The sequence below is a fragment of the Pteropus vampyrus genome, unplaced genomic scaffold (assembly GCF_000151845.1).
Source record: "Pteropus vampyrus isolate Shadow unplaced genomic scaffold, Pvam_2.0 Scaffold153, whole genome shotgun sequence".
NCBI classification, from domain to species: Eukaryota; Metazoa; Chordata; class Mammalia; order Chiroptera; family Pteropodidae; genus Pteropus; species Pteropus vampyrus.
The window spans coordinates 2,483,535-2,497,536 of record NW_011888934.1 but is presented as its reverse complement, the minus strand read 5'-3'; positions in this window follow the sequence as shown (position 1 = coordinate 2,497,536).

Here is a 14,002-nt window from a genome sequence, read left to right as displayed (position 1 = left end):
GATATAGATATAGATATAGATATAGATATAGATATAGATATAGATATAGATATAGATATAGATATAGATATAGATATAGATATAGATATAGATATATTAGCCTTCATTTATTTATAATGATCCTTCTTCCTGGAACCCCCTTAGTACACACCATCTTTAAATCATTTAGAGACATTATTTCCTCTGAGATTTTTTTGACCCATCTTCCCATCTTCAGATGGATATCTTTTTTATATATATTTATAGTAGACTGTATTTCTATTTAAATCTTCCAAGGGTAGCTCAACCCTACACTTAGAATCATTCAAAACTTATTCATGCTTCAGATTCCAGGCTCAGTTCTCCAGGCAATAAAAAAGGATGGAAATATTTGTTCCTACAGTCATTTCTCTATGTCTTCCTGCTGAGAATTAACTTCTTTCCAGGACAATTTGTTACTGAACTCAAGGAGTTCATTTTGCCTGAATGCATCAAAGCCAAAAGAGACACGGACAGGAGTTTGCAGCAAAGAATATAGAGATTTATTTAAGGAAATGGCACTAAGCCTGGAGACACAGGTGATCTAGTGCTCAAAGATCTGGCTCCCCAATGACCTCTAGGGAATAGGTTATATAGGGCAAGACTCATAAGTCATGCGCACTAAGAGAGTTGGGGTCATGGGCTCTGCTGATCGGTTGGGGCTAGGATAGGAGGCAGTTGCATAAGGTCCTGATGTCAGGTTATGGTGTTGTTCTGTCTGGTTTCAAAGGGATGCTGTTAGAGTCCTTCCACCTTCATGGGCCTGAAGCTGCCAAAATGTTATCTTTAGTTTGACCAAAATTATATCTGTGGTCAACAGACCTGAGGCTTTGTTCCTAAGACTGTTAGATGCTGACCTAAGGGCTTAATGATTAAGGAAGTGGTCCTGTGATATGTAGAAGGATAAAGAAAAGAAGCAAGTGAGTCCAAGGCCAGTTTGAATCAAGAAAGAAGAGAAGAGAGAGTCATTTTAAAGAAGCGAAGATTCACATAGTTATAAATTCAGAATAGTAATGATAATTTCTTTCAGTGGAGACTACTGCAAAGTAAGGGAGTCTCATCATTTGGTTCTAACAAGGCAAGGTAATCACTAATTAGCCCAACATTAGAACATTTCACAACATTGGGTAAATCATGGGTATCCACAGTCACCTTATTGCACGTGTAAACTCCATTCATAAGTGCATGTGTGCATGTTAACATAATTATAGATTTCATAAAATTTCAAAGCTGAAAAGATTTTCAAAAGATTCAGATCTATTCTTAAATCTCAACAAAATGCCTCCTAAGTGGTTGTGCAACTATGCTTTAACATCTCCAATCACTAAAAGCTCAATACCTCAACTACGACAATTCGTTCCAACATCAGATATTTCTGTCATAGAAGTATCAATTGTATATCAAGTCAAAATTTCTGCCCCAATAGTTTTAACCTTGTTCTATTCACTAACGGCTATATTGCCCAAGTTTAATTTATCTTATAATAGTCTTTTCAGTATGTAAAGGATACGATTAAGGTTCCCAAAACATCATCATTTTAACTATTTTAAATATGTCTTCATATTGCATATAAAAAACAGTATCTTGTTGGTCTGGAGAAAGAAATGAGTGAGGAAGAAAAGGTGGAGAAGGGGAGGAGAAAGGAGGGGAAAGGGGAAGAAAGAAAGAGATGAAATAAGAGAGTTAGATATTTATTTGAAAGAGAGGGTTAAAATATCTATGTGTGAAAAAAAGTCTGGAGTGTTACTTGTTTTAATCATCACAAGTAAAAGACATTATGGTCTATACAATTAAAGATACAGAAATTTTCCTTAATAAGTTAGTTAAATAAATAGCTACATATAAACCTGGTACAGGAAATTGTTTGCCTTTCATAGGAATAGGAAACACAAGATATTTTTAGATGAACAAATCTCTTTATATATGTAATTTTTACCATTATTTTTTTATTTTCTTCTATAATTTCTTCACAAGCAATTGCCATTAAATCTCTTTGATGTGCAATGCTAGTAAATTTTAGAAAAATAAAATCCAACAGCTTTTAGATATTTTCACCTTTCATTTTTGGAAGTTGTTTGGGTGACTATGTCAAGCAGATGCTTTTTTGCATCATGTGAAAACCAAAGCAGATTCAAAGCTCAGTGCAAATGGCCTGCATATTCATCATCCTCCCCAGTTACAAATCACAAAGGCAACAGTGATCATGTTGATTAGTGCTAGGCATCTGGTACTCAGGGGCATTGTGAGGTTATGGGAATGTTCTAGGTGTCCTTGAATCTAGAAAAATAAGAGGTGGTGAAAACAGATGCAAATTGCCTCATTAACAAAAATATTCAATAAATGTTAATAGCAGCATCCATATTCATCTTACTCTCTTTTCATATACATTTTTCAGAGGTGATATAAATACATTTATTGTGAGGTTCTGATGGTTGCGAACATTTTCAGCAATATTATTATGACAAAAAATGTTTCCCTGTTCCAGGATCAGCCAACATAACCTTGGCACAATTCATAGGATTTCTATGCTATTGACTACAATGTCTAATGTTGATGTCTAAACAGCAAGCCATGGGTTTAATCATTATCAAAACATATTTTCTGGCATCAGAATCAGACATTGGAATTGTATCCCCACTATAAATTTCATATACTATGACTGGCAAAAGAAGAAGTCATACCATTACTGCTCATTCTAGAAGACCTGGTGCATCATCAAGAAATCTCTTCAAGATTTTATTTAAATGAAGGAAAACTTCAGGGAAATCTGAAGTTTTCTTTTATTTAAGAAAAATAGAAATTGCTGTATATAAAATTGACCAAATCTACTATGAAATATGGACATATAAAGGAAGAGTTGATGATGAAAGAAATACCTATATATCATAGGTAAACTGAACTTTGACCTTATTTATCCATTTTTTTTAATACTAACATCATGACTAAATCAGTTTTGAAGTTTTTAAACTTGTTGCTAACGGAGCAAACATAATCCGATTAATTGGGTACCCAAGAGGGAGAGAGAGGGATGCTTCTCATGTCATACTACTCCAGACACTGAGCATCTGTGATCGATCTTTTAAAGAGAAGAATATGTATGTCTCTTTTATCAAGAAACTATAAATTATAAATTTTCTACTTCTAATTTTATAATGATGTAGAGAGAAGCTCCTTCTCCACTTATTAATCCAACTAAAGAAAGAATAGACACATAGAATGGGTGAGATAGATCTGCAATCCAAAGTCAGTCCTTTTCAGAGATGCTAAGGCTAGGCTATGATGTCAGCAGCCCAGCAGCTTTACTTTCTCTCCATGCACACTAAATTTTGGTGATCTCTCTAAACAATCACATAATTCTGACTTCAACCTCAAGCTTTGTTTTCATTTGCATGTTCTCAGTACCTTGAAGGCATTCATTCCCTTTATATTACATAACAAAGTGAAAAATTATGTTACTGCATATGCCAAGCACTGTCTTTACATGGTTTTATGTAATCTCACAACATCCTTGTGAGATAGAGATTAGTATTTAATTTTCCATACAAGAAAACAGAAGCTCAGAGATATTAAATAAATTAATGAAAATCCTACAAATCGTAAATAGCAGGGCCTGATCCAAACATGGAACTATATGATTCTAGGTTCCATGCTTTATCTACTAGAGATCAAAGACAGAAATGCAACTTATCTATTTTACTGGGCCCAAGGTATACATTTACATCATAAGTAACCAAACTTTTTCTATAAAGAAACATATAGTAAATATTTTCAGCTTTGTGGGAGTAATGGTCTTTGTCACAACTACTAAAAGTGCCATACATGAAAGCAACCATAAATAAATGAACATAGCTGTGTGCCCATAAAACTTCATCTTAAAAAATAAGCAGTGGGCCAGATTTGGCCTATGAGATATAGTTTTAATGAACTTGGTCTCATACCATTTCAGGAAATGTTCAGCTTGATAAACAATAAAAAATTATTTCATACAATAGAGTTTTCATTCAGAACATCATATAAGCATGATCAATATCAGGGTTACCATGAAGGTCTCAATGCCATTTGTAGAAAGAGTCAAACTTAAGCCAAAAACCCACACTCTGGGCATGGATGGGGTCATAGGGCTGAGACCATCCTCAATATATTCCAGTAATCTGGGAATCATTATAAGCCTTTTTTTTTTTTTTTTAGTATAGCCATGCTTTCTTTTATATTATAGTATAATCTCTTGATATCGAACTTCTATATTTTAAAATCTCAAGATAGAATAATAAGTAACATGATAGCATTGGGCCTGTGTTAAAAGAGAAGAGAAGAGAAAGAAAGGGAAGGGAAGGGAAGGGAAAAAAGAGAGAGAGAGAGGCATAATACACATTCAGATTGATTTTTAGAAGACACATAATGTGTAGCCACTAAACCATTAACTGGATAAAAAATTCATTTGAGAATTTTAGTGATGATTATTATCATCAAATAAGAAAGGCATTTTTTTAAATGACTGATTCAAAAGCTTTGTCTTCAGAGCTGAAACACTTGGTAGACAAAAAGAGTTACCAGCCAAAGCAAGTGTTCAACTCAAAGGGAGCTGATTTCAAAGGCCAGAAGCTTCTCATTTCTCTGACTTTATGTTCATCTTTGTCCATATATTACCTGAGTTTGATATATGCTTTCATACTTATTATACCTTTGGATCTGCAGATATTACTAAGTTCTTATTAATGTTAACAAGGAAAGATATAATTATATAACAACATAGAGATTATTTTTTGTATTGGAATATTTTATGAATTTATTAGTGTTGGTTTTTTTTAAATCACTAAAGTTTTGAATTGGTCAGTTAATTTTTCATTCAAATTTTTCTGAATGTAGGGGTAAAATTATGTGTTAAAGTTAACTTATGGATTAATAAATTTAAGAATTTGGGGGCACATTTCTCAGGATTGTGAAAAGTTGTGTGTGCATGTGTGTGTATTAACTACATGTAGGGAGTTTCCATTGTGCTTCTCTTTCTTCTACTCCCTTACATAGTTTTGTACTGATTTGTGACATAGTCAGTTACCTAATGAAACATGACATGTTTAATTAACTGTTTAATATTATTCTTCCATGATAAATTAGAAAATCCATGAAGGTAGGAAACATATTTTTCTTGTTTCCTCTTGTGTTCCAAGGCACAAGTACAATGTCTGAGACACAGTAACCACTTAATAAATAAATAACTGTTGACATAGTAATTTGAATGATCTGTTTGCTTTAATTTAGGTAGAATTCCAAGAAAGAAAAACTGTGCCCCAGATACTCTTTACACAAATAATCTTCAATGAGTAAGGGCTGTGAAGAGTTAATATCTCATTTCATTTTTAATACCGATTTTTACATTTATTTTCTGGAGGATGCTGATAACCCACCCTTATAGGCATGTACCAGAGAGGAGAAAATGCATTTGTCTAGATCCTGCACTTTGTTAAAGAGGAGAATCAGTCTTCAGCTGCTGTCAGCTTGGATGGTTGCACTGAAACTGCTCAATTAAGCCTCTGATAGAGTATCAAGTAGTTTGCCACTTTGGATTACTGGATCAATAATAATAATTCCTTGTATTTGTATAGCAAGCACTTACACTTCCAAAAAGTACTTTCGCCTCTATTGTCTAATTTTATCCTTACAAGAACAGAGTCACATATAAAAATCAGATCACCTTTTCTGTTTCACAAATAAGGACAGTTCAGGACCAGAAAAGTTAACTGGCATTGTCAGCAGGAAGAAATGGAACTAAGTATAAGACCCTAGGTTTCCTACATCTTAGTTAATTGCTCTGTTTACTGGACATAATCACTTTTTATGATATACAGGTAGCTATATTTAAGTTCAGCACCAGAACCACAGTCAACCACTTATCTACTATTTCTAAGAAGACAGAAATAATAAGGATTAAACCCAATAATTCAATGATCTGTTACCAGATCAGAGACAGTATTGCAAGGAAAACAATGTGTTTTAGTGCAAAGATCATAGACCTTGAAGCCAGACAAATATGGACTCTATACCCAGTATTGGGACATACGAAACTTCATGGCCACATCTGAAAATAGGGCTATAATTTATTGCTACTAAAAAGTTTTGTTTTGTTTTGAGGATTAAACATGCTAAGGTGTATGGAAGTAGGCAGTTTAGAATTGAATTCATTTTTATATACCTGTCTGAGATTACCAGATACCTCTCTCCCTAATGTTCATTTGCCTCTTCTATATCATCCATATCAACAAAAATCTGATATGATAGTGATGGTACTGTGTTCTCTAAAACTGTTTCCCAGACTCCTATAAATAGGAGGTAACTGAACTGACTCAGTTTGGCCAATGAGAGATAAAAAAGCAAGTTGTTTTGTAGGATTAAAATGGATGTAAGAAACAGCGTATGACCTTTTCTCTTTGCCCTTCCACTTCTTGCGTGGCACCTGAACAGGATGGTGGAGCAGCCAACTTGTGACCACAGGTGGCACAACTACATGGTAAGGATGGTTGAATAGATGACAGAAGGTTCCTAAACTTGTGATTGCATCATGGAGCCCCCGTATTACCTCTCAACCCCTGCATGAAAATTTTTATTTTGTGACAAAGTATAAATATCCTAATTGTTTGTGGGGATGTCCACAATAGCCAAATAAAATTTCCATCTGATATAATTAATTTCTTTTTTTTTTCAGTTTCTTTAAATGGTTTCATAATACATCCTGAATAACACTGCTAGATGAACATTTTTTAATGAAAATAAATAAAGTGCTCTGGGTTAGCCATTGTGCTAAAAACATATCTTAGTAACAAAATTAGCTACTGGTGGAACCGGAGTTCAAATTTGGCTGGTTGTATCAGACTATGGGCTGTTCCCTATGATTTAAGATCCAGTATAATATGAGTTTTGGTTTTGTGATTTTCCAGCGATACGACATTGACAGACATAGATCTAAGTGCTTGATTTGACATTATATAATCAAATACTTACAACACTTCTATGAGGTAAGGACCACTATCAGTACATATTACAGATGAAGAAAGCAAAATTTAAAAAAAAATGAAGAAACTGCTCAGGAGCACACATCTAGTGAGACAGAGAGCTCTGTAGATTCAAATATAGCTTGATTTGATTCCAAATCCATATTTCTAATGACTATGCTATATTGCCTTGATTCCATACATAGAATGTCAATATCCAATTTCTGCTAAGAGAAATGTGAAGTACCAAAAACAGAAAACCTCTTTAAGAAAGTCTAGAAGTTTATATGTACAGCAAAGCCTTTTGTGGTTGGGGATAAGGCCATACCACATCAGGTTTGCACTCTACTCAACTGCGTTTTAGAAGGCCCATGCTGACTAAATCTATGAAATATGATATATTCTGCTATTAAGTCACTAATAATGGGACAGATTTCACACAGATTAAAGAGCCAAATATATTTCTCAGCATATTTGAGAAGTGTTCTTGGTGGCAGATATCTGAATTTATAGAAAAGTCCCAGTATTAACCCTTCATCCCCTAAGGATAGAGAGAAATCAGTCTTCACTATCTAGTACAAAATTAGCAGGCTTCTTATTTCTTTCTTTCTTTTTTTTTTAATTCTCTTATGTGAAGCTAACAGCAGCATTTCTGTTTTCTTCTCTCTAGCATCTGGAATATCCATGATCTAGTATATATTTCTGTGGATTTAGAGCCTAAAATGTCACCACATGCTGTTGCTAATAATAACACATAATAATAACTGCTGCGAAAGTTCTTTAGCTGTCAGCTCTATTTTTATTTCATTTAAAAAATAATAATTTCAGTGCCCATTGCTGTGCCTCTGAGTGCATTTACAAATCAAAAACATATTTTACTTTAAAAAAAAAGCAAAAAGACAACAACAACAACAAAAACAAACAACAACAACAACAAAAAAAAAATCCAGCTCATTCAGATTTCAAGCCTTGGGCAAAATAATTACCTAGGCTCCTAGCAAAGAAAGGTGGTGATTTTTAAGCGGTCAAGAATTGAACTAGGGCAGCAACAGAGGTTAGAATCAAAGAATCAAAAAGTGGGTAATCTTCAAGCTTACCTGGTTCAACTTTTTTTTATATATATATAGTTATTACAAGTACAACAGAGGTTTTCATAAACAGTTGCATAAAATAGTTGCATAATGGTTAACTTTCATTCATTGTATTCATATATCCTCCTTTGTGACCACACACAAAAACACATAAAATGTACCCCATGAATTGATTGTCTATGCTGGTATTTCCCTCTACTAATGAGACGTTTATTCTGAGACAGTCCATTCCATTTTAAGAGTCTTTAAATCAATGGCAAATTGTTTTTGTTTATCTCTTTTGCTATTGTTATTTGTTTTTATGTTAGGACTAAATTGTACTTCTGGAAGCTTCCACTTAGCAGATCTGATTTTGAGCTCTATAGCCAATAGACTCTTCTACACGTAATTTTTCAATGACTTAAAGATGATAAGCATTTTTTAAGTCCCAAAACTTTTCTTTATTGTGCCAAACATCCTGTATATAAGTTTTAAACAATTCCATAACATCTAGGATAGAACATACTCAGTTTTTACAAAAAAAGTGTCCATATTCAAAATTAGCCAGAATTCTGGATCTGGTTGAAGGGTATACAATACTGAAATGAAAGGTACAATTATAGACCCCCAAGATCTTTCCTATGAAACACTTCTACATGGAAGGATGTGAAAATGATTGGGATAACTTCAACACCTGTATCTTTAGCACCAGTCAACAAGTAAGTCCTTCATCTTATCTGAAAGCATGGTGGATGTCCCCCCTTCAACTCTATCCCTCCTCCTCACTTCTCATCTTATTTCTCACCTCCTCCCCAGAGCTGCAATCAGTAAATCACTTTGGCATCTGTCTTTTCTTATTTGGAATATACTCTTAATTCCTAATCTTCCTTCAAATACAACTCATTTGCTGCTTCCCTAACCTCTTAAGTCAAATTTCATGTTATATAGTCTCAAAACACCATTGATCTCTGCATTCACAACTTGTAAAACATGTCAGCCATTGTGATTTTACATTTATTCAATAGCCATCTGTCTATCCATTTAAATTGTAAACTCCATGGGGAAGATTAGATTGGTTTTGCTTATGAATCCTCAGCCCTGAGCTCAAATCTTAGCTCACAGTGGATGATCAGTAAATGTTTGTTGAATAAAAGATTAATAGATGACTGAAAGGAAAATGAAATAAATTTTCAAAGAAAGTGGGTGGATTGGTGGCAACAGATTTAATTGAATAAATAAGCTGATACCTAACTGACCATGTATGTGTGTGTTTGTGTGTGTGTTTGTGGGATAAAGGGAGGTGGTAGAATGAGGAGGGAGATGAACAAAGAGAAGCAATCTGAATCTCAGTACATAAGCCAGTATGTGGGGTAGAGAAATGAATAGAATCCCTGAATTAGACACTCTTAAACTCCTTGTCCCCTCCTTGATTCACACAGTGAAATCACTGCCCCTCCCCTCTCCTATAGAAAACTGGAGATTTTAGTCTCTGAAGAGTTGAACCGAAGTCCACATTTAGAAACACAAGGCACTACTGAGAGTGATGGGAAGGGTGGATGTAAGATGAAATGAAGAGAAGGGGATAAAATAAAGTCTATGAAATTGCCAACATCTGGTTCCCAAGAGTACAGGCTATCAGGCTTATGCCATCCAGGTTGGTAAGTAGACTATTCCTATGTCAGGTCCTCAGGGAAGTAATGTCAAAATAGGATTAGATGTGCAGGAGATTTAATGGGGAAAGGACTATGGAGACTAGAGGGGAGGCAGGAGGAGAAAGCAAGGGAGCCTTCCGACTACATGTAGATAAAGGAGAGGGGGAAGAAAAAGGATTGGGGAGGAAGAGTCTCAGACCACAGCATAGTTCTAAGAAAGTTTTAGTCGGGCCAGTGAGAAGTCCTTAAACTAGAGTGGTCCATTAAAGGAAGTCTGCATTTTACAAAGAAGCAGCTGCATTTGTACACTGATGGGGACAGTAGTGATCAGTCACTGGCTGGGGCAATGTTAGAAAGAGTGGTCTCAACTCAGAGGCAGATCCAAAGGGTAGCTGCCATTGCCATCAGCCAGTTTTGTTTCCTGCAGCAAGAGATATGAGTGGTAAATTTTCATGGTGATCACAGTTCCTTTTTGGGAAAATTATATAGCCTTTTAAAAACTATATTGAAATTTGGGGTTCTCTGTTCATTTAAATATTTAAATAACGTCTAAAACACATAAATGGAATTGATATATACAACTTTTAGCTCAATTTGTAATGTTTTACATCTGTAACAGAAAAAGGTCTGAAGACAAATATGGTGAAATATTATCAACTGCTTAATCTCGTTGCTGTGTATAGAGGTATGTACTATCTCCTTTTTAGATATATTTAAATGTATCATAATTTGACATTTTATGTTAAAAATAAGACATGGTAAAAGGTAAGGAATAATGTGTCGGGGACTACAATTGTTATGCTGGGAACATAAGTTTTACGTGTAAAGAAAGAGAGGAGAATCGGGAGAAGATACATGATTAGCCTTGACTACAGTCAGCAAGTAAAGGAACTTAGGTCTATCAGGATGAAGCATAATAAACAGATAACAGAGAGCTTAAGAAAAAGTTTAAGTCTGAGAAAAGCATTGTTCTAGACTTCTGCTCTTCTGGCTGTAAAAATTATCTAATATTGCTTTAAAAATGTCATCCTTCCCCTACTCTCAGTCCATATGGTTTTGCTGTGGCTGATGCTTACTTTCTTGTATAAAGTTATACATATGACCCAGGCTTGACAAATGACAATGAAATATTTGGTTGAGGGATATGAACCTAATCCAATCAGTCTGATAAGATTCAAATCTGAATTTTGTTTTTTGGTTTTTTGAAACTAAAGGGAAAGAGTCTCCTGACCTATACAATTGCTAAAGTCCTACAATATGAGCCTGGAAAAATGTCACTACAAGCAGAGAAGCAATCAGAAAATGAAGCTACCAGAGAGGTAAGTTAAGCCCAGAGAAGGAGAAAAGTTGATGCCTAAGAGTAATGTCTCCACGTAGAAATGCCTGGACTTGAAGCTACAACTATCCAGTAATTCACCTCCCCACTCCCTACCCCTGACCTTTTTAAAAATTGAAATTGTCTTAAGTGGGGGAAAAAAAAGAAAAAATGGCTACAGTTTTCAGCTACTAAAGATAAAGTGAATATTTTGAATTCTGACAATGTTGAAATAATAGAATTAATAAAGTTAGAAGAAGAGAAAAGACAACATATTTGTATTTAGTCTTTTGTATTTTCAATACGAGGGATAGACTTAAAATTTAAAGTAGGTTAATCAAGTAATGGAAGTATATTAGAAGATATAAATGTGAATCTAGAATAAATAATAAAATATAACGTGGTGGTAGAAGTAAGTGAGGGAAAAAAAAGAATGTTGTAGGTATACAAAGTTAATGAATAATAGCTAAAAAATAGAGATCAGGTATGGCAAATTCTCATTAATTGATTGGTGAAAGTTGCTGTTGCTATAACCCCGACAGGGGCAATTTGGTAATTTTGTTTAATTTTGAAATTAAAAATGTATATATTCTTTGGTTCAGAGGTTCTAGTTCTAAGAATTTATTCTGTGGACATATTTGCAGAAATACATAATGCAGCTTGTAAAAAAATATTTAATGAAGCACTTTTCTAGTAAAAAAAATGGAAAAACCTAAACACGAATTCATAGGACATGCATTAAATAAATTAAACTGGGAGGTGGTTACGATGGATGAGATACTTCTAATGGAGCTGGTAGGCAATAATACTCAAAATATGTATTTTAAGTGAAAAAATCAAGATCAGAATAATATATGGAATATGCTAATATTACTGGAAATATATCCTTTCAAATGTATAGAGCATCTCTGCAATAAATTGTTTAAAAAATAAATTATTAATATTGTTGCTCTATGAAGATAAATTAGATTACTAGAGGATAAGGAATGGAGGGAGACTTATTTCATCCATTTATTCTTTGACCTTTAAATTTTATAGTATATGCAAGTACTGTCTTTTCTAAAAATAAACAATTTATTTTTTAAATGAATAAAGCAGAAGCAGAGTTGGAGGACTTCACAAGTGAGATTGAAAAGGGACAGTCTACTGGGATGAGGCAGAAACAATATGAAATGCTGCTAGCAGAGTGCAAAAGAATTTTGAGGAAAATGTGATAAACAATTTCAAAGAAGTCAAGGAAGGTAAGACTTGAAATGTTTCTTTTTACATTTACAACTGCAAATAAAGTCTAATAATGCAAAAGGGTTTTAAAACAAATTACTGTGTAAATACAAAGAGCAAAGAGTCAGAGAATTAGTAGTAGCAATGTTAAACGATGGACTCATGTTCATAAGGCAAGAATATAACACATTAATAGTTCCTCAGAAGTGCTGTGGGAAAAGAGGGGTTCAGGATGTTTGTACTGAGTGAGATCAGCTCAGTCCCAAGCTTGGAAAGAAATTAAATTAGATGGATACCAAAAACAAAAACAAGAAAAGAAAGGAAAAAAGGAGAAGGAAGAAGAGAAGATTTGGGGCCCACGACTAAATTTAATACTACTTATATAATTTTACTAATAAAAATAGTGTCTTCAAAAAGCTAACACTGAACCAAAAACACATCTTTTGTTCCATCTCTTCATACTGAACTTTGGGAGCATCCATTTATTTTGAAATTAAATATTATTTTTTAATTTTCCCCTCCAAAATCAGGTTCTGAGTTCTCCATGTCTTGTTCACCCATTACTGTTTTCTACACATGCATTTATCAAATCCCTGATACCTAGGTAACTCAGTAATGTCCTATAAAAAAAAAAAAAAGTTGGTTTGGAGAGAAGCTATTTTAGATGGTGGCTGAAAGAGGTATGCTGCAAGTGTCTATGGAGTACAGAAAGGTGAATAAGCTCGATGTCAGTTTTCTCCACAACGAGAGGGAGAAATCTGCCAGTTATGTAGAGAATGTGAATATATATATATATATAAATCTAAATTTATTCCTAAAATATCCTCTCAAGGTAACACTAGTTATTAAATCTCTGGTTACATTTTGCATTTGAGCAAGACTTAAAGTGAATGAGCACAAGGATCAGGAATTATAATTCCTTTCATTCGAAAATGTAATTGCCTCCAATGTACTATGCTCTTCACATTTGAACTACAGGTGGATAAGGTATTCATCAAACTCTCAATTTAATATTGTTTTATTCATTTTTACTATTAATACTTATTTCTGTTTGTAGTCATTTGCCAAAGTTTAAATTATAGCTATAATAAATCTTTCACATCAAATATTTCACAAAATGCTTCTATCTTAAATTCGTCAAGAAGATGCCCAATGTGCCTGTGAGGGTGGGAAGAGTGGCTCAGGGACACCAGGTGTGTATATGTGAAACCATCATATCTTCTACATTTTCTGTTCAGAAGCTGCCTTCTATTACAGCTATGTTAAAGGCATCAAAATACTTAAAACATTTGCTTTAAATTCTCCACTGTTCCCACTCTGTTTGAGTAATTCTAGAATATAAGCCACAAAAAGAAAAAAGCAGTGACCTACATGTGAATAAATGCTGATTAAGGATATATGAGAAATTACTTTAAAAATAGAGTCTCTCTTTAATATATAATTTCTCATCATATGGACTCTTGTTCCTTATAAATTTTAGACACTGCTTTTTACAGAAATTTAGGGTTTATTTTATGTCTGATAGCAAAACTCACTTCTCCATAATTTGTGCTTTTTATTATTCCCCCATGGTCCAGTCCAGGGCTAGGTTACAATTTTGATTTCTTTATCATGTTTCCACATGCCACTTTCTGTTACCCTCTCAACCACTGACTAGAAAGGGTAAGCTCTTTCTATCTTATTCTTTTTCTCAACCACCCGCAAATACTAAAATCCTGTCATACACACTTTTTTTTTTTT